At 46.9% G+C, this 21,559-nt stretch overlaps 1 long non-coding RNA gene across 1 annotated transcript in view; it reads left to right on the top strand.

The window, feature by feature from the left end:
• The window catches only part of LOC135910363 (uncharacterized), a 75,054-nt gene that overhangs the window by 34,103 nt on the left and 19,392 nt on the right, over positions 1-21,559 (top strand). The gene's annotated exons all lie outside the window — the stretch shown is intronic.

The raw sequence follows: 21,559 nt of genomic DNA, 5'->3' as shown, positions 1-21,559 counted from the left end.
CGCACATCTAGAAACCGGTGTCATTCTGTGAATTAGTTCATAGTAGTGTGGGTTTGTGGGCCTGGACTGCGCTGCCCCGCAATCCACGCTAGCTGGCTTCAGTTCTGGCCGGCCGCACCCAAGAGTGCCCAGCCATGAACTGCGCCTCCGCTCGCGCGTTCCTCGCGGTCCTTTTTCACAAGTGGCTCTAATGTAAATCACGGTGGCGCTCCCATACTGCCCCTGCCTCTGCGAAGGCTGTGGTGGCTCTGGCCCAGGGTGGCTTGCAGTGCCGGCACGGCATCCCCACCGGCAAGCAAACCTTGCAGACTGCTGCACCGAACGAGGATCGGCGGAGAAGACAGCATCCTAAACCTGGGTGGCTTCCCGGATGCACACCTCGCGAAGAGGCGGCAGACCAGCTTGTTCCGCCTCAGAGTTGTCGAGGTCTTTCAGGAACCCGAAGGCCCAAAACCATTCCTTTACGGACACCTGGTATGGGCTTCTCGCCGACCCAGTTCTGACTAGTGCACGCAGCAGGTCGCCATAGTGTGCAGCCGCTCGCTCACTGTCATGCCACTGCACAGAGATCGGCGCTAGGGCTACCTAAGGTGCGCAGTTAACAGAAAAAGATCACAGGTGATGATGACAGCCGCTGGAATGGTGTCGCCGCCGCTACCGTTAGCAACTGGCCTTGAGCTCCCGCGATCTCACCGAAACATCTGACACTGCTGAGCAGGTCCTCTTGAGGTGTCTGTCGATGCTTTAAGGAGGCACATCAGGCAGTTCGTCCCAGGTTCCGTTACATTATCTCACCTCCCTTCCTGCCGCTCGACCTCGTTCAGCGTTTAGCAGGATAATCGCCGCCAACCATGGAACTTTACCATCGAACTTCACACCTGCAGCACGACCATCTCTGCCGCTGTGGTACTTGAATCCACAACAAGCCCTTCTTGCCATACTTGGCATCAAAAAGAAGACGGAGATGACATCTTTTCGCCCTCAAACAAACCTTGCTTTCACTCCTGCGTGAGAAGCACAGAGAAGACATGCACGTTTACACGGAAGGTCTGTCTCTTCCAAAAGTTCAGCTGGAGCAGTGGCAATTTTCGTGAAACCTGTCACTATCCAATTCAAGACGTCTCACATTACATCATGGACGGCTGCAGAGCTCGCAGCTTTCCGTGCCACTCTGGAGATTATTAGTCACATATCATGACAGTCGAGGTTCATTTTTTTGTGACTTGAAGGCAGCGCTCCAGTTTGTGCTGTCCCCTTTTAACAGCGAACCTAACTGGCGATTATTCGCAGACATCCGACTACTCCACCATCACGTAATCGAAAAGGGGCACGTCATCACGTACTAGTGGATTCTGGGTCACTGAGGAACTTCGGGAAATCACAGTGCGGATGACGCTGCCCGATTGGCCCGCGATGGTGCCCATATTATACCAATACCGCTCTCGAGAACAAGGCATTGCTCCCTCACACGCGAGCCTACGCAGACTCTAGGGGACACCAGTGAATTCGCCAACGCATGTCTCCACAGATTGGATCCGCGTCTGCAACTCCGTCTTCCGCTGTGGCTACCACAAGCGGAAGCAACACTTCTGTGGCGCCTGTGGCTCGGCGTGGCATTAACGAACGCCTATTCCTTCCGCACTGGAATCGCCGAAAGCCCTGCTTGTAGCAACTGTGGCTGCGAGGATACAATCAAGCCCCTTCTCTGTGACTGCCCCTGCTACAATGCGGCAAGAAAAGTGCTCGCGACTATGCTCGAAAAACTGTGCGATCGCCCCTTCACAGAGAAAAAAGTTCCAGGACAGTTGTCCAGACCGATTTCGGCACTCGAGGCCTTAAGAGCTCCTGCTGAATTTCTTAATGGCATCTGAACTGTGTGACAGACTTTAAAGGTTGTAGCGCGTAGCATAACGTTATTGTGTGAATTTTTCTCACTTTATTTTTTAAATTTGTTTCTTCTTTCACTTTTTGTACCCTTTACGCCTTTCTCCAGCACAGGGTAGCCAGCCGATGCTTACACTGGCTAACCTCCTTTTCTTTCTTTCTCTTTTGTCTTTCTCTCTTGCTTCCATTCAAATTTTGATGCCTCTTAGCACCAGCTATCAGCAGGCTTACGCTAACTGATCCCTATGTTATTCGGCCTCTGGTTCTTCCTACGTTGCTATTTAAGTCATCATTTTCCCTCAACGTCCGTCTGTGCCTTCTTTAAGTGTTCCTTTCACGATTGCAATAACTGCCTAAAGGTTGCAGGTATTCAGCGGTATTTTTTTTTTTCATCGACGTCGGTCTTACCTTGAGAAGTTCGAATGAAAATAACTTCCGAATGTGTTTTTGCGTGAACAGTTCTTTATATGCCATCATGGCTATATTAAGGCGCGACTTTCCTTCTCTCCGCTTTGTTTCTCATGCCAGGAGGTACGTAACATCAAGCACTTTTTGTTTTGTCGTGCCTGTGATGGAAGGAAATAATTTTTGAGGAGCCCACACATCGAAGGTCATGAATGTTTAGAACATCATATGTATCATTGACCGTGAGGAGGTTTCACGATCCAGCCTTGTTTTTCTCAGTGACACTGGTTTTTTGGAACTCTGGCTGTGCGCTCAGGCGGCGATACTTAGGCGGAGAAATTGCCGGCCTAGGTCACCTTGCTCAACTCACCTGCAGTTACCACCACCACCACAGCCACGAGCATAAACGAATTTGTAGAGATTACAGTAGGGCTGTACTGTGCATTTATCGTATAAGACCACACTGACCAAGAGACATATCAAGACGTGTGTGTGAGGAATTTCAAAACAGCATCATTCGTGTACTTAAAAAAGCGGCATCTTGCGGTATCTAGAACCTAGGGGTTAAGTTCGTGGCTGGAATAGTTAGTAGACGTTGCTTTCTTAATTATGACATGCTGCATGGTTCACAGAATCACGGCTGAAAAAAGTATGTTCAGAAAGCAAAATTTCGGCTCAGATTTGGTGAACGTTGCCGATGAGTACCTGGTGCTATGCCGTTGGATGCTTCAGCTGGTTTGTTCTCGCTTTGGATAATAGAGACGCTTCATTCTGTTTCTCGTATTATGCGCTCAAGAAAGTCCCTGTGTTTTTTCTTCTTCGTATGATCCTGAACGCAGACGTATAAAAAAAAACATTCGTCGACGCCATATACCTCTGGCAGACAGTTCATGAAACACGCCCTTTCCTAATTCCTATTCCGCACTTCGATTCGCCACGCGTCGATAAAACATGTATGCCCCTATATATACAGCTTCAAAGTACCGCCTGGTTCAAGCCGCTTTCCTTATCCAACCTAGTAGTCTGAAACAAGAACTCGACCTTCAGTTTACTGCCGCAGACCCCCCCCCCCCCCCCCCCCCCACACACACACACATAACGCATGCTTTGCATACAAAAAAGCAACGCTGCCTCTCCTGCAATGGCATCCTCGTCGCCTAGCCCTGTAGTTCCGCTATCAAGCGAACGCCGCTAAAGTGCACCAGTAGCCTTTCCACCCACGGTGGAAAGAAAGGACCATCATACACACACAAAAAAGAAAGCAGCAAGGCGGCTCAGCACCATGCTCCAATTTCCGTTCACACAGAGGGCAACAAGGGCAAGCGGCAAAGCTGCAAAAGAAAAATAATAATAAGCGCCACAGTACGCACCTCCCACAGCGAAACGCGTGCCAGACGTCTTCGCGTCGGAGCCAAATCTTTAAACCGAAGCCGTTCGCAGATAGAAAGAGAGCCCGACCATCACAACACCGGCGCCTTACTTCTTTTGTACATTCACATCCGGCATAGAAATAGCATCATTTGAATAGACCGCACAGCTCCCCCAAAGTGATACAAATAACCGAAGCGAGGCCACTTTTTTGTCTTCTTTGGTGACGTGGATTCCGGTCGACATTGGCTGAGAAGGCGGCACTCAAGATTGTGTCAGAGCTCGCTCACACGCCGTTTTCACACGATATAACCCTAATTGTCGACGAAACGCCGCGAGGCAACATCGTGTACGACGGCGAAATGAAATATGAAAGTGTCTCTTTCAGCGTGCGCGGCTGGGGGCTTAAAACGTTGATCGCCGGCGCGGGTGCTCCTTGCATCAGAAGCCTGCGGGTGCTTTTGAGACTCGTATCTCGTGTTTTTTTTCCCCCTCCGTGCCAGCCGACGGTGTTGGCTCCGGGGCATTCGGGGGACGATCGGCGCAACAGAGCCGTGCGTGCAGAAGCTCTATTTGGATGAAATCTGCGATGAGATGCACGAATAGGCGGGCCTCCAGTTTGTTATGAAACGCGCGTTTAAAAAAAAAAACACAAAGAGCGAGAGATTACACGAGTTTGCATCGTCCGATTCTTACTCCGATTAGAGGTTTCGTGATCATGTTTTCCGAGGTGTGAAAAAGCGCGCTGAATCAGCGCTTGGATTTGTGGCTGAGCTGTACGCGTTGCTTACAGCAACGCTTCGGCTCAAGTTGGCAGCGATTTATGAATGGCTTGAACAACGCGTACAAGATAAGAATGCAATACCAAATGCATCTTTATTCGTGCCACATAGAATTTGTGTACTTTGAGCTTTCATTCTTGACTCGCAGCTTTATTTTTAGTTGGCTTTCTGCGGAGATTTCGTGGCTCTGGCAGGGGATTCTTGCTGCGTGGTGTCAAAGGGGAAGAAAGCTTTATAAGAATCCTCTTTCGCAGTTCCTAGAAACTACGTGCAATCTTTCTCTCTTGAGCTAAAAGGGCACAAGACATTTACGAGCCAGGAGTCACTTTAGCGACATTTTTTATCCTACCAAACACTACGGACTGACTGTCCGGCCACACTTGATCGCTCTTTCTGGCCACATGGCCGGTAATGTTAGAATATGTACCTCGCACACCCTCTCTTTTACCTCGGTGTTTCTGCCTCTTGTGTGTCGTCAGCTGGGAAAATTCCAGAGGGACACTGGTGGCAAAGCCTGATGCGTCACCCAAGACAGTTGTAACTGGCTTGGCGACATAGTTGATGTCAGCGACGACTACGACCCGGCGCCGAATTCATGACGGTGGACGCCCGGCGAATCTCGGATGGGTTCGTTCCTGTGGTTCTTTATTGCCCACCTCTCCCGCGAAAACACAATTCTAACTTACCCTACGGAGATATTCACAAGAGATGCCGTGAAATATTGTTGAAGTAGTCTTAATTGACGTGAGGTATTTTGGCCGGTGCACCAGCATTGAAGCCTTGATCAAATGACTTTATTAAATCCTGGGCATCCGATGAACCTCTAATCAATTCCTATAAGACAATTTCTTGTGGTGATTTCTTCTGGCTAAAAAGCATAATTTTCACAAGGCTTTTGGATGTATACTCACTAAATGTACCATGAAAACTAGATGGAGTAGTTTCTGTCCATCATCTTAAGTTTGAACGTTTATTCAATCTAATGTTAATTGACGTAAGGTATTTTGGCCCTGAAAAGTGTACAACAGCTGTACCTTACCAGTACACACCTACGGGGCTGAAACCTGGAAGCTTACGAAGAGGGTTCTACATAAATTGAGGACGACGCAACGAGCTATGGAAAGAAGAGTGATAGGTGTAACGTCACGGGGGGGGGGGGGGGGAATAAGAAGAGAGCAGATTGGGTGAGAGAACAAACGCGAGTTAATGACATCTTAGTTGAAATCAAGAAAAAGAAATGGGCATCAGCAGAGCATGTAATGAGAAGGGAAGATAACCGATGGTTCTCCGATAACCGATGGTTCTCTCCCCTAACTTTCTGCCACAACATGGCAGAAAGTTAGGGGAGAGAACGAGAATAAGAAGTTTGCAGGGACAACATGGCCACCATTAGCACATGACCGGGGTATTTGGAGAAGTGTGGAATAGGCCTTTGTCCTGCAGTGGGCGTAGCCAGGCTGCTGCTGCTGATAATAATTTTGGCCAGTGAAGCAGCATTGAAGCCTTTTTCTGTTGAACTTATAATCAATTCATAGGAGGCGATCTCTTATAGATATATTATGGCCAGAAAACATCATAGGTTTGAGTGTTATTGCCGATAAGTCATTCGCCGCCAAAACGCTTCGACGTGATGCAACGAGATGATATACGAAGCGTCGACAACACAGCTTATTGAATTTGACACCGTTGAACTGTTTTCAAAGTGTACAACACTGATGAACGGGGAGTGTGCTCTTCGCTTACGAAGCATGCGTTAGTATATTGCAAGAGCAACAACAAAAGATATTCTTCAAGAAACTCAGCTTGCTTTGGGCGGTAGATCTCTATAGGCAGTCCAAATGCAATGTACCCATGTGAATGCACCCGCAGCATGCTGCAATGCAATCGGGTGGACCTTTCTTCAGCTTTATTATTCATTTTCTTAAAAGACTCGGAGAGCGCTTACAACACGGCACGTGCTGCTGAAACGTGACGTCCTTACGCACGCTGACGAGGAATCACTTCGTTACGCTCCCGCCGTGCCTAAATCTCGCATCTCGTTTCGAGAAATTTATGAGTTCGACATTTTCGATGACCTCAACTACGTGGCATACACCTGGACGTTCTCATTACTTGCGCAACGTTCCGACTTTCGCGTATGTCTCGGACCGTGTACAACGTATGTCGCGATGTCGCGCGGTTTTCCGTCCGCGTTTCCTTCGCGGCGGCGGCGGCGGCGGCATCGGCTTCGTCTCGGCGGATGCTCCGATCTTGCACCCGGATCACTCGGGAGCTTCCCGTCCTGCGCGTCGATGTGGCGAGGGCGCTGCGGCGGCGTGATCTGGTGCAGGCGAGGAGGAAATTCGCGAAGGTGAACGGCGTCTCCGCCGAACGTCGCCGACAAAACGCAGCCCAGCGATCGCGGGCGAAATGCGAGGCGGGTCGTCCTTTCTTGTGTTTCGGAAGTTTTGACGTTGTGCGTGTCTGGAATAACCAGATTCCCCTTGTGGGCTCGCGTGCTTGCGGCCTACTACATACCTTGGTATGCAGGTGCCGTTCTTCGTCTTGTAATCGGCTCGCTGCTAGCGAACTGAACTGCTTCGACCCGAGGAACGCATCCAGTGCGGAGGAACGGGTAGAGGGGTGGTTGTCTCTTTAATTCCATCGCTTAATTCCATCGACAAGCGAGCAGCGCGCAAGGTACCTCTGTGAACGTGCTCGTGGAGTGGTGTTGCGCGCTGTGTAATAATGTGTACTTCCACGTGGGTCAAAATATCAAATTGAGTGTCCATCGACGAGAAGCATAAGAGGACAGAAATTTGTTGTCGAGAAAGGAATATTCTGCATGTATGAATTGACTGACTTGACTTGTGCTGACCTGACCTGACCTGACTTTACCTGGCTTGACTGACTGAATGACTGACTGACTGACTCACTGACTGGATGAGCAACTATCTAAATGGTTGGATTGCTAAGTGACTCACTGGTGGGTTCAAATGTTCACTAGAAAGTAACGCTAACAAAAGGTAATGTGAAACTATTCCGTTAAATGCATATTTCATTCATTTCTTAGGTAGATGTGTGACAAGTTCCAAAAGGAGATATGCTAGCACAAGCGCCGACTCTCCTACTGAAGCTTTCGTCATAAAATGCACACAATACATAGGCACACGTAGTCATACAAAATAAAAAAATTCTGATAGTAATAACCCAGAAACAGAAATTCTTTTTTACGCTATGCAGCGGTGAAATTTGAATGGAGGGCTGATGCGTTAATCTATTTCGTTGTGCATGCACCAAGGCTGAATCACTACCTTTGTTCTCTGGTCATGATAAGTTAAAACGTCAAGCCGATGGAACGCACGTAGCAGGTAAATCTTTTTGCAAGGAAACTCAAGTAACCGCATAAGCACATGGAATTTTCGTCTGAAGGGCGACTCATGATGTTAATGTCAAAGTAACGTTTTCCGTGGTGTTCGGGTTCGTTTGAGAGTGCTCCAGCGATACGCGATGTCAGCGTCTTGGTGCAACGCCACACTGCCAGGTAACTGCCGCAGCGCAGCAGAAACAGCGCCCGGCAGCTAGCATGCACCTCAAAACGGTGGTGCGATAAAGAGCGCCGCCGGTGACGTCGCAGACATCACGGTTCGGTGGGACAAGAAATGAGACCGACGAGAAACGATGTGCCTTTGTCAGCGCTCATATAATAAAGGTTACATGTTTTACTTTTCGTATGCTGACTCATTCCGCTTACATCAATTTCACGACAGGGCCTTTGAGTACATGGAACGTGCACGTTCGTAAACGCACGTAAACCTGCTGCGCCATCCCGAAGATGAAAGTGAAGGCGTTTGCTGTGTACAGTCAAGCCAATCCAAACGCGCTAGCCGCATCCCTAGCCATATTACAGCACAGTAGCCGCCATCTTGAGAAAAGGAAGTCTCGCGTCGTCCTGAACAAACTATAGAACCACGAGAGAAATAGACCTCCCTCCTTCACCCCACCTCCCGCTCTCCCCGTAAGTGCACAAAAGAACGAGATGCGTGCGTACGCAGCGGTCATGTACTCATCATGTGCTGTTTGTGTCGCGTTTTGCACACGCCAAATGTGCAGAACGCAGCGCTCTTGGGCACGCAACGTCTACGCAGTACTAAATGTGTTTAATATATGTGCGTAGGGGCTCAGTTGTGACTCGTGCCAGCAGCGGAATGAACAGCGCTGTCTTGGCTTTCTCCAACCGAGCCAATAGCGCGAAGCATAATGTCATCGTTTGTGACGCATGAGATAAGCGGAAGGAAAAAAAATGCTTGATCCCTCTTTCAGAAGAATTGGTCATAACCAGAAAGTGAGACGTGCATTCTAAGAAGCAGGGGCACTTTCTTTGTACATTCACAAATACAAGTCCATGAATGCGCAAAGTATTTTATTATTTACGTTTTCTCTCAAAGGGCTAAGCGATGACATCAATAGAAAGCACACGATTCCTACGCTTCTGCTCAGCGTAAACAGCACCCCGCAGCATACCAGGCGCCATAGGTTTGTCCGAAGGGACGGCGAGTGCGCAGGTGCTAAAACTGTGTCATTAGAGCCCTGGCGGCATCACACGCGAGCACGTGTACACATGTACAAATGATGATGATGATAATGCGTGCTGGTTTATTGGCATCCCCATTGAAACAGGGCGCTGCTAAATGGTCACCCAGTTTGCATGGGCTAATCAGGTATTCTATATGCACTTTTCAGTCAAGCATTTGGTCTACATCTCAGTCTTTTTTTCTCTTCCTCAAAACTTTAATATCTACCTGATACTGTTGCCTGTGCCCGTAAAGGATCCGGTCCTATCAATCTCTTCCCTGATTATTTTCCCACCAACAATCTAAACGACTCCTCCTTATCTCGACCGCTGACCAGTTGAAGCTTCCGTAGACATTAAGTCCAAGTGCTTATGGAAGATGTACGTTACCTGCGGGTATCACTGGCTGAATCCCTTCGCATTCCATGAGCATGTGCTGGGTTGGCACCGAATTTTCGCTGGGGCAGATACATTCCTCATCCTGTTTCGAATATTTTCTCCGGTATGTTTTTTTTTCTTCTTTAGGCAACGAGCTCGAGCCTCAAGTAGCAAAGCACTACACTTTATGTTATCGTACGAATTTTCCTTCTAATTTCTTTCTTGCCATTCTTCTATATCTCCGTGGTCTTTTTTGTTTTTATTCCTTGCATCCAATTTACGGTCCTATTTCTCTCACTTTCTTTTTTATGACTCCTGCTTTTCTATTTACGATTTCAATTACCCCGTACTTGGTTGCCAACTTTCTTGATCTGCTGCTCCTCTTCTGTTGATCTTCTGTGTTCACGCTTATGCATATATTTGTGCACTTTAGCTGTATATATATTTCCATTCATATTCCTGAGTCTTTCTTCAAAACTAATTTTGCTCTGTGCTTGTCTAACTTCAAAAGAGGCCCAACCCATGTCACCCTGCGCTGCATCATTTGTAGTTTTATCATCGGCCCCCAAAGCTGTTCCAAGTTGTCATAATGGGAGATTTCAACGCCCCACATACAGCGTGGGCTTATCCAAACACCACCAAAAAGGGAGCCTGATTGCACGACACTGCTCAACGACGCAGGGTGACCCTCTGCAACGACCCACTGCAGGCCACGAGAGTCGGGAACAGTGCCTTCAGGGACACAAACCCGGACCTTACGTTCACAGCGAACGTCCACTGGGCCAAGTGGAGTCCACTCCCGCAGACGCTCGGAAGTGACCACCACATTATAGAACTTGACATCACGCATAACCGGAAACAAACCAAGAGTGGAGTTGCTCGATTAACAGACTGGAAGTCCTTCAGAGACAACCTCAGTGGCAACACAACAATCGACGACATCGACCACTGGCTCAAGGGCCTTCTCATCACCGCAGAAAACCACACCGAGAGCATCCAGCTAAGCACCAACACCCCCGCAGTCGACCCGCATCTCCTTCATCTCTGGGAGGCCAAAAGAAGCCTCCTAAAGAGGTGAAAGAAACAAAAGTTCAATAAAAAACTTAAGCAACAAATCGCTCTTATCACCAAACAGGCCCAAGATTACGCGGAGCAACTTTGCAAGCAAAATTGACACACCTTTTCTGATAGCATACGAGGGGCATCCAGCACCAAGATAACCTGGCATCTCCTACGCGCTCTCTTAGCTACCGATAACACCAAAGTGTAACAGAGGCAAGATCTGTGCAGACTGATCCACAATCACGCTGGATCGGAGCATGAGCTCCTTCGTGAACCTCAGCAAAAACTTAGCAGCGACAAGTACACTTCATCAGCGAGCGGAAAGACGTACGACGGTGCACCAAACCCAGATCTCGATCGACCATTCACCCAGGAAGAGCTCCATGCAGCCTTAGCCAAACTCACTAGAGACACCATCCCGGCAAGGAGAGAATAACTAATGAGCTCCTGCGCAACCTCCCGCAATCCGCCACTACAGCACTGCTGTAGTGGCGAAGCAGCGACTGCTGGGATCACACACAACGACTGCTGAGAAAAGGGGGACCTGCCAGCAGCCTGGAAGCATTTGGAGGTCACCATGATCCCCAAGCCCAACAAACTCCTTCGCATCGAAAACCTCCGTCCCATTTCCTTCACATCTTCTGTGGGCAAACTGCTCGAGCACATGGCGCACGACCGGTTAACACCATACCTCGAGGACAACGGACACTTTCCGCACACCATGTTCGGATTCCGACAGCATCTGTCCACGCAGGACGTACTCCTGCTCTTCAAAAAAGACTTGCTTGACTACCTCGATCACAGACGCAAATCATCCATCCTGGCAATCGACGTAAAGAGCGCATTCGACAACGTGAGCCAACGAAGCCATTCTCCGCAACCTTGAAGATACAGGCTGCGGAGCCCGGATCTATAATTAGATCAGCAGCTTTTTGACACAACGAACAGCAACAGTAGGCGTCTGCAACCTCCACAGCGATAAACTTCGACTACCAAACAAAGGAACCCCACAAGGATCAGTTATTTCACCCCTCCTCTTCAATATCGCAATGATGAAGCTACCGAAACAACTCAACGCCATCCCAATTCTATGCCATGCATTTACGCCGACAACGTCACGTTCTGGACCAAGGCACCTACTACTGGACAACCAGAACGCATCTACAAGAAACCGTCGGCACTATTGAAAGATACTTCCGAGACTGCGGTCTCCAATGCGCACCCGAAAAGTCGGAGGTTCTCGTCCTGAGAGCAGGGACACGAGGAAGACCACCTAACTATATCGAACCCGATCCTAGCTTCTCACTCAAAAGAACCAAGATCCCTACGGCGGACTCTCTTCGCGTACTCGGACTTCACATCCACAAGGACAGATCAGGAGCGGCCACTCTCCCGAGTCTCCAGCGCACACTGTCACAAGTTACGCACCTCGTCAAGACGATCACGAACCAAAGAAGCGGACTCAAGGAGCACGACACACTAAGCATAATTCAAGCTCTCCTAACTAGCCGTATCACCTACGGACCTCCCTAATTGACGCTCAAGCCGGTAGAAATCAAGAAACTCAATGTTGTCATTCGCGAGGCAATCAAAGTACCCTTGACTCTCTCCCACTCATGGCATCAACGGAGAAACTCCTCAAACTCGGCGTCCACAATACGTGGGAAGAGCTTGTCGAGGCTCACAAGATCAGCCAACTAGAGTGGCTCAAGCTCACACCCACCGGACGTGCAGTTTCGCACTACCTGAACTACAGTGAAAGCTTCATTGCAGACACAGACCAGAAAGCAAGAATTCCACCTGTAGTACAGCACTGTATCAGAGTTGCAAGTGTACCGCGCAATATGCATCCAACTTACCATAAGGAGCGTCAGCAAAGCAGAATCCGCGCACTCAGCAAGAAATACGGAACAGACCCTGATACGAGGTACACCGCTGCTGTCCGATATATTGAGCGAAACGCCTTTGCCCTAAGCGTCACGGATCACCAAGGCAAAGAACTTGCAGCTGTAATCATCCGAGACAGAGCCCCCGAGAGAGCAGAGGAAACGGCAATCGCTTTCGCAATAACAACTTGCCCTGAAGTAGCAGTAATCCTCACGGACTATCAAGCAGCAGCTCGCAGCTACAAAAAAGGACGCATATCTGAAACCACACTCAAAATACTTAGAAATCACATTGGACTCGGCCCGACACCCACGTCAACTGGGTTCCAGACCATCAGGGCATGACAGGAAATGAGGCGGCACACGCCGCTGCCTGCGAACATACCAGCCGGGCTTTCCTGCCACCCCACACTAGGCCGGCCACCAACGTTGATGACATCGCCATAAAGTACTCGCAGCTTCTGCAACACCACCGACTCAGCAGAAGAACGTACGCTTCACCACACAAGAATCTGAGCGAAGAGGAAGAAGTCATCCTGCGCCGCCTACAGATCAACACCTACGTACACGGAATAATCATGCAAAGACGCAGTACGCATGATTCGGAGTACCCTACGCAGTACTCATACGCATGCCCCCATTGCAACGTTCCAGACACCCTGCAACACATGGTACAGGATTGCCCACTGCGTGGCACGTCCGCAGACCCTAGCTCACAAGCTCCACAAGACAACTCCAAAGAAGGCCGCCCCATAGAAGCCCAAGAAGAACACCCCAACTGACCGCCGATCCATACGACAACTGAAACGTGAGAGGCCAGGCTTTCCTGTGATGAGCTGGACGACCAACGATGTCTCGTCGCCCGGGCCAAGGAGACAGCCCAAGCCAGAGGGTTCTTGGAATTAGGAATCCTCCCACCTAGGGTGAGCCGGGTTCTGACTCGGATTACCGTTTCAGAAAATAAAAGTTTAGTTCTCTCTCTTTTACTTGCATTTCCAACTTTCACACACAACTCGCGCTTTGTTTTCTCTCTATATATCTCCCTGAGCAGTTCCGCGTAATCGTCATCTAGGCTTTCGTGCTTAATAATATCCCATAATATTCCCCTGTCTACGTTGTCATTTCTACGCGCTGGTTAGTACAAAAACACTATGTTCTAAGTGTGCGCCTGTTCTGAACCAATTCTACAGTTCTTCCAGTATCTCATTTCTCTCCACCCATTTCGACACCTCCAATATCATGACTTGCATTGCCAGTCTGTATATCACCGATGTTACTATTACTTGCTGTACGAGCTCGTCTTATCCTTATCTCCTCCGCCTTTGTACTCGAGAATCATTTTGGTTTCACACCATCCAAACAGAAACTTTTTAATCACTTGCTGTATTACATTAGTAAGCAGTGCCTCGCTCGTTGGACCCAGCTATTTGGTTAGCTGCGTAGCAATTTCTTCAGGTCCTGCGGCCATGTTATTAGGTCCATCTTTTTCTGCTTTCTCGCAGTGTACGTTTCTTGTGCTACACTTTGATCTCCCATGCTTCTCTGTAGCTGGATCTGATTGAACCTGGACTACGCGTTCTTTCTTGCCGAAGTTGTCCACAATAACGTGTCTGTTGTACCGCATTGCATCGTCTCCTTCGAAGATATCACCGTCTTCGTGCCTTAAAGCCGTTTGCGAATTTCTAATTGGAGCTCCGAACGCTCTCACATGGTTTGAAAATCTTTTTGATGTGCCCGTTTCTCTTTTTCAAATGTTATGCACCCAACGTTGAATTTTAATTTTTGTTCTTGCACGAGGTGACCTCCTTTTCTTATGTTAGTACTTGTTACATCTAACGAGCACCTCTTCGCTGAATCCCTGCTTTCCGGCTTCTCTATGACACCTTGACACCTGCTTACTCTTTTCTATAGCTTGTTTTATTTCCTCGTTCCAATACACACGTGGTTTGCTCTTTGCACTCCCGCAATTTTTTGCCGTGTTTGTTGCGTCTCCTGCCGCACGACTTCAACCAGTTGATTATATTCCCAGACTGTTGTAGGAAGCACCTCCATTTACTTCTTTAAGCTTTTTGCGCTCTCTGCTATTTGCTAACAAATAATTTTAAGCCTTCTCCTGCTGTTAGTGCGTGCCTTGCGTTAGTATCTCTCCCAAACTGTAAGGCGAAACATTTATGATCGGTACCCGGGCAACTTTAACGCGATAGCATTGACGGGCGAAAATTCCCGTGCACACACACACACACACACACACACACACACACACACACACACACACACACACACACACACACACACACACACACACACACACACACACACGCACGCACACACGCACACGCGCACGCGCACGCGCACGCGCACGCGCACGCACACGCGCACGCACACGCACGCACACGCACACGCACACACACATATATATATATATATGCGACGCCTTGCAATATTACATGTGGCATATGCGGGTTAACTTGCCACATCATTCGATCACTAAAGTAGCTCGCACCCTGTCCTATATTCTTGACAAAGTTATTCCTCGGAAGTTTGAGAGTGACAGCCTACAAACAAATTTCGTTGAAGAAAACACCGACGGCGCATGCATTTTATGTTCGATCTTCTCAGACTGAAATATTAAAAGTGCGAGACAATAACAGAAACCTGAAAATGATGTAATGTTTTTTGGCGCGGCTGCGCGCAAGCCCCGGGATCGGACTGCACAAAGAGGCCGCGTTTCTTTGCGCCTGAGCGCGGTTCAACGTACAAGTTCGACAACGCACAGAAGCATTGAGTATTTCTTGTCGCGTAGACGAATTAGCGGTGCTCGCCCATTCACTCGCTGGGCCTCTTCATTCGATCAAGTTTAGAGCAAGTGAATAGGAAAGCGACACGTCAGTGTTCGAAGGCGGTGTGGTGGCACGAAATTCTAAGAAATGCAACAAAGACTGTCCGTGGTAGTGGTGCAGTGTTTTTTCTGCCCTCAACGGAGTGCTGAGGAGGCACTGAGCAAAAAGATACCGTATACGGGATTAAAGTTGTCAGGGCGCTTCGATCTCAAAGTTTTATTTGCATGTTTGTTTCTCGAGCGCTTACGAGGTGACACAATAAAGTCCAAAGGCGCCAATACTCGTAGCTAGCAGCGTTCGCTCTACATTACCGGAGTCTATCGCAGCTCATCCCTTCTCCGATACCTTGATCACGCAGTGTTATTTAAATTGCGACACTGCTGCAGCTATGCCCCCCTTGCCGTAGGCCCTCATTAACGTATTCTACGTGTGGTGCACAATGCATCTGCACTTCACGAAACAATCGAGATCTCACCGAGAAACGTAGACAGACACGCCCAAAGCGAGACACACCGTCTCCGTTTTGTCTGTTTGTTTCGCTTCTAGGTCTTTTTTCTTCGCGATTGTCTTATTCGGATGCAGTCAAACGAAAATGGATGCAGCACTACAAAGCTGCTCGAGAGCAGTAGCCGAGATTGAGAAGACGGTAATAAGGCAGGCGGCGCCCGACTTCGAGTGCGGTGTATCTCTCTCTCTATCTCTCACTTCATTTGCCATGCGTCCCCGACGTCTGGCCCCTCCACTCTCCCCCCTTTCTCATCTACTATCATCTTTGTTGTACAGATCGTCGAACGACCCTCACTGTCCTTGGTGCCTCGCCGAAGCCAGCCGAACGTTTCGGGTCCTGCTCAGCTCGTGCCTCCTTGAGGATGTGTAACACGTTCTGGAGCCAGGGCACGCGTTCGCATTACAAATAGAAGTTTGCGCAGGCGGCGTGAGTCTGTCCCGCCGCTTCCCCGCTTTCACGTCCCTCTACGTTCCGGCGCCTACGGAGCACGGAGAAATTCGGTTAAAGCAATATTCGCTGATCGCAACTCGCGATAAGATAAGTGCCCGTAACGAGTTTAGCGAGCCTTCTCTTCCTTTTGACTTTTGACTTCCAGTGCCCTCAAAGAGGTCGTGCCATTCCACCCCCGGTGTCAACACAGATTGCGGTAGAGAGAGAAAGATAGAGAGAGTCTTTTGTTCGTTCGATGTTTTGTCGTTTTGGCTCCAAGTTTCTACGTTGCTCCGAGTGCCCTTCTCCTTAGTCGCTCTTTTCTGTTGACCTCCTTTCTGATTCAATTTTCATGTTGGCATATGGCTATCCGTAAGATGATATGGAGATCCTCGGAAAGTATAACTGCTGCTCTCAGCCGGTCCATCTCAGTGAGCGTCCCCGAAAGGCGGTTACCTTAACTTAAAGAAATGGCAAGACGCTTCGGAGACGCCTTGCATAATTGTGGGAGACTGCGATCCACTGCGATAGGCGAACGCTTGCGCGATGTTGCCCTGTGCGAGCACTCATATTTAAGTGTATGCTAACCGTATATGTAAGCTTTCACAGGGGCCACGTTGAAATAACATAAGACACTGTTAGGCTGAGTCCAAATAATGAGATGGTTTCATTAGCTTCGGGGTCATGTCAATTGGACACGTAGACAGAAGTTTGTTGACTTTGTTTTAAATTCTTAATTTGCCTGACGCAAAAAGCGCAGGAAAGATTACAAAGGCAACTCTATCTCATAAAGATGATAGCTTTCTTTTGCTCTTTTCACGAGATTCCGACCCCATCTTACAAGTCATTTGTGACACTATGGAAGTTGCAGGACAACTCAGCCGATAGGCCTCTCGAGATATGTTCATCCGCGCCGCGTCGTCTGCTCACCGCCTCAGTAATTCGCGTTGCGCGACGTGCATGCGCAGAGGTCCTATCATGTAACATATCATGTACCAAGCTGACATAAAACTGCGTAAAGCTGCAAACTGGGAACTTCTTCCTTCCTTCTCTTTCAGTCCTCTTTCTCCCTTCCCCAGTGCAAGGTAGGGTTAACCTCCCTGCCTTTCCCTTATGACTCTCTCTTTCTCGAATGTCTCCAATAATGAGGAAATTACGCCCGGAACTATCTTTCGCGGCGCAAGGGTATTGACCCGTGTGCGCCTAGTATTTTCGGCAGTGCTGCAGCAAACTACTTGTCAGATGGAGTGTAATAGCAGACGCAAGCGACTCATTGGATTGGAGACGTGGGGATGGCCACAGAATATGAAGATGTCGTGGAGAATAGGACAGTGTAATTAGAGGCAGTGCTGAGAGGGGCGAGAGGACAATACGGGTGCCCGCTGCGCGGAGCTAAGACGGTGTTTTCCCGTAACGTCGGAAGGAGAGGGGCGGGGCGGAGAATCGGCAGCATCACCCTCAAGTTTCAAAAACGAACTCCAGTCGATATACGAGGGAATCGACTCTCCATATATTAAGTGACTGGAATTTCCCAAGTGCCGTGACCCTATTTTTCTTCGCCCCTGCACCGTCGATTTGGCGAGTCAGTGTCGCAAGGTCCGTTGCCGCCATAAATGGTGCACACCCCGACAGAAAGACCGTGTATAGTGAAGCAATCGCCCGCAACCGCCGCCGTAAGTCATTGATCTACGTGGATAGATCTCTTAATTTTCTGCTTTAGAAGATTAAAACTTTTTGTTGTCATTCGAAATGGCTAAATGAAATGCGCGGGTGCTGCACTTTCAGGTGAGGCAACTGCAGGCAGCTCGGGAAAGGACATTTTGCAACACCAAACGCACTTTTGCCAACCGAAAAGAGCGACAGCAAGCGCCGCAGCACCGGATAAAGCGGAACGAAATTCTTGCACACTTGTCGCATCCGACTTTGAGAGAGGGAAGCATTTCTACACGTGAAAGAATTGCGTCACGTTTTGTATACCGATTCGTAACACTCACAGCGAGTCACATTTATGACGCGCTTTTCAGTATGTAAGTTTCATTATGTGTTTTGTAGTTCACTGTTACTTCAACAAGGGGAGCGTTGCTCCCAGGCTTCTGATTAGACACCTTTACTACAGAGCAACAAGGCAATATTGATGCGCGTTGATACTGACCCGTATGAAGCATTGGGAACACGAGTAAAATATAATCAGAGCCGTGGTTTAAGCGATTCGTAGCAGCGCTTGAATCCTCTCAGCATGTTAGTTCACTCCTCTCGGCACGTTAGTTAGAGTGACCCAGACTTCACTGCTTCAATATTCTGAGTGTGCGATAACTATTAATAATTATTGAACGAAGCAAATACTATCGAAAACACAAGAAAAACCTTTTTGCGCTTTTGACAAGCATCGCGTCGAGCTACTCGTAGGCCGGTCATTTCTCCCGAAAAGCAGGAGAGGCACTTCAGCCGACAATATTATCAATGCTTAAAATATCAGCAATGCTTCCCGACCATGCACATTGTAGAACATTTAAGGAAACTCCAGTTGTAGTCTCACAACGAACACAAAAGTTATGAAACATATCGGAAGTGGTAACGAGCACGTTATCACAAGAGTTTGAGTGGCCGTTCCTTCGCCTGTTTCACTTCATACAATTGCGTGGCCGATTTGCTAATATACTTCCACGTACAACTTCTTCGTGCATCGATGCACCATGTGATCTTGAAATCAAAGGACGAAGGAAAGTCTTAGCGGCTAGGGATGCTGCTCAAACCAACTAGCCACAGTCGATCGCAGCATTACTGACGAGGCAAAGCGTCGATTTGATATTATAACAAATGAGGTAAGCAAAGCCACAAGGCTGAGCTGTTGTCACCTGAGAGATGTGTTGGGCCAAATCTGGCCGCAACAACAGTGATACCGACACCTGTTCCGGCAATTGCAATGGTCTGCATGTTCTAAACGACCTCAATTCAGGACCATGCCTGCACTTAGTAGACAAAAAAAGCTAGTCCACCTGGGACAAAGAATCAATTTTATACACAACATTACGGGTAGTCAGTAACAACTGCATGAACATTCTCCCAACATCTTTAGAGGCTAGTCGCCAACAAGCATTCTAAGAATGACTGGCTATTGTATAGAATAGAGCCTAATAAATACGCTAAATAAGTGGTTGCTGAAAAATATCAGAAGCTGTGCTAAGAAAAACAAAAACAAAAAGCTGCTGTAGGACTTGTGTGCCGTAAACACACGTAAAAGGGAAAGTTGTATAATATCACAGATCCCTGGCCGTAGCATAAAAGGCAAAAATGCGATGAACTGCGATGAACATATTGTGACAAACTGCATGCCATACTCACAGGCTGCAATGCGGGTATAAATGCTTGTAATTTGCCCCCGCCATTGGTTAGGTGTCGTCGGGGCTCATTTGTAGAGGCCACGTTCTGTCTTTACCTTGCTCTGTCAGCCTCGGTAGTGGTATGCTAGGAGTGAACCATGATCGGTTTCTTAGCGTACCGCGATGTTTCTGCATGTTGCACGCAGTCGCAGTAAAGCTGTTGCCCGTACGTGTTTGTGAATAGGCGCTATAGAGACTTAAGACATGAAGCAATCATGCGCAGCATGCTCTTTATGGGCTATATTCACACTGAGAACCAGCACACTCTGCTACATAACTAATTAGTGAGCCAGCGCAGTGTGCATGAGATTATTATTTGTTTTGAAAACGTATATACACTAGAAAGGAAAGATTAAAGCCTTATTATTTGTTTTGAAAAATATATACACTAGACAGGAAATGTAAAGCATTATTATGTGTTTTGAAAACATGTATACAATAGACAGGAAAGGGAAATCGTTACTATTTGTTTTGAAAACATAAATGCACTAGACAGGAAATGGAAAGTGTTATTATGTGTTTTGAAAAGATATAGACTGGACAGGAAAACGAAAGTGGTATTGCTTTGAAAACATATATATGTACTAGACAGGAAGAAGAAAGCATCATTATTTGTTTTGAAAACATACATACACAAGACATGAATGGGAAAATGCTATTATTTCTTTTGAGAACATAAATCATACACTAGAAAGGAAAGGGAAGGCGTTATTATTTGTTTTGAAAACATATATATGCACTAGACCGCAAAGTGAAAGTGTTAATATTTGTTTCAAAAATATATATAAGCTAGAAGAAAACAGAAACTGTTATTATTTGTTTTGAAAACATATATACAATAAACAGGAAAGGGAAGGCATTATTAATTGTTTTGAAAACATATATGCACTAGTCAGGAAAGGAAAAGCATTATTATCGTATCGAAAACATATTTATACTAGACAGGAAAGAGAAAGCCTTAATATTTGTTGTGAAAACATATATACACTAGACAGGAAGGGGAAAGCGTTATTATTTGTTTCGGAAACATATATAAGCTGGGCGAGGAAGGAAAAACGTTATTATTTGTTTTGAAAACACGTACAAGCTAGACAGGAAAGGGAAAGCGTTCTTATTCGTTTTGAAAAGATATATACAGTAGACAGGAAAGGGAAAGCATTACTATTTGTTTTGAAAGCATATATAAGCTAGGCAGGAAAGGGAGAGCGTTAATATCTGTTTTGAATACATATTTACGGTAGACCAGAAAGGGTAAACGTAATTATTTGTTTCGAAAGCATTATACACTAGACAGGAAAGGGAAGGCGTTATTTTTTTCAAAATATATATACAATAAACAGGAAAGGCATTATCATTTCTTTCCAAAACATATATACACTAGACAGGGAAGGGAAAGCATTATTATTTGTTTTGAAAACATGTGTACACTAGACAGGAAGGGGAAAGCGTTATTATTTCTTTTGAAAGCACATAAGCATTACACAGGAAGGGGAAAGTGTTACTGTTTTGAAAACACACACAAACACACACACACATATCCATATACATATATATATATATATATATATATATATATATATATATATATATATATATATATATATATATATATATGTATATATATAGGTATACTAGATAGGAAAGGGAAAGCATCACTATTTCTTTTTAATACATATACATACTAGACAGGAAATGGAAAGCGTGATCATTTGTTTCGAAAACATATATCAGTTAGACAGGAAAGGGAAAGCGTTATTGTTTTGAAAACATGTATGCACTGAACAGGAAGGGGAAGGTGTTATCATTTTGAAAACTTACATAAACTAGAAAACAAAGGGAGAGCATCATATTTTGTCTTGAAAACAAGTGTACACTTGACAGGAAAGGAAAAGCATTATTATTTGTTTTCAAAACATATGTACACTAAACGAAAAGGGGAAAGTACTAATTTTTGTTTTGAAAACATATATAGACAAGACAGCAATAGGGAAGGAGTACTTATTTCTATTGAAAATATATATGCACTAGAGAGGAACCAGAAAGTATTAATATTTGTTTTGAAAACGTATCTACACTAGAAACGAA

This window comes from Dermacentor albipictus, chromosome 8 (assembly GCF_038994185.2).
Source record: "Dermacentor albipictus isolate Rhodes 1998 colony chromosome 8, USDA_Dalb.pri_finalv2, whole genome shotgun sequence".
Taxonomy (NCBI): Eukaryota; Metazoa; Arthropoda; class Arachnida; order Ixodida; family Ixodidae; genus Dermacentor; species Dermacentor albipictus.
This window is presented reverse-complemented; position numbering and strand designations above follow the sequence as displayed.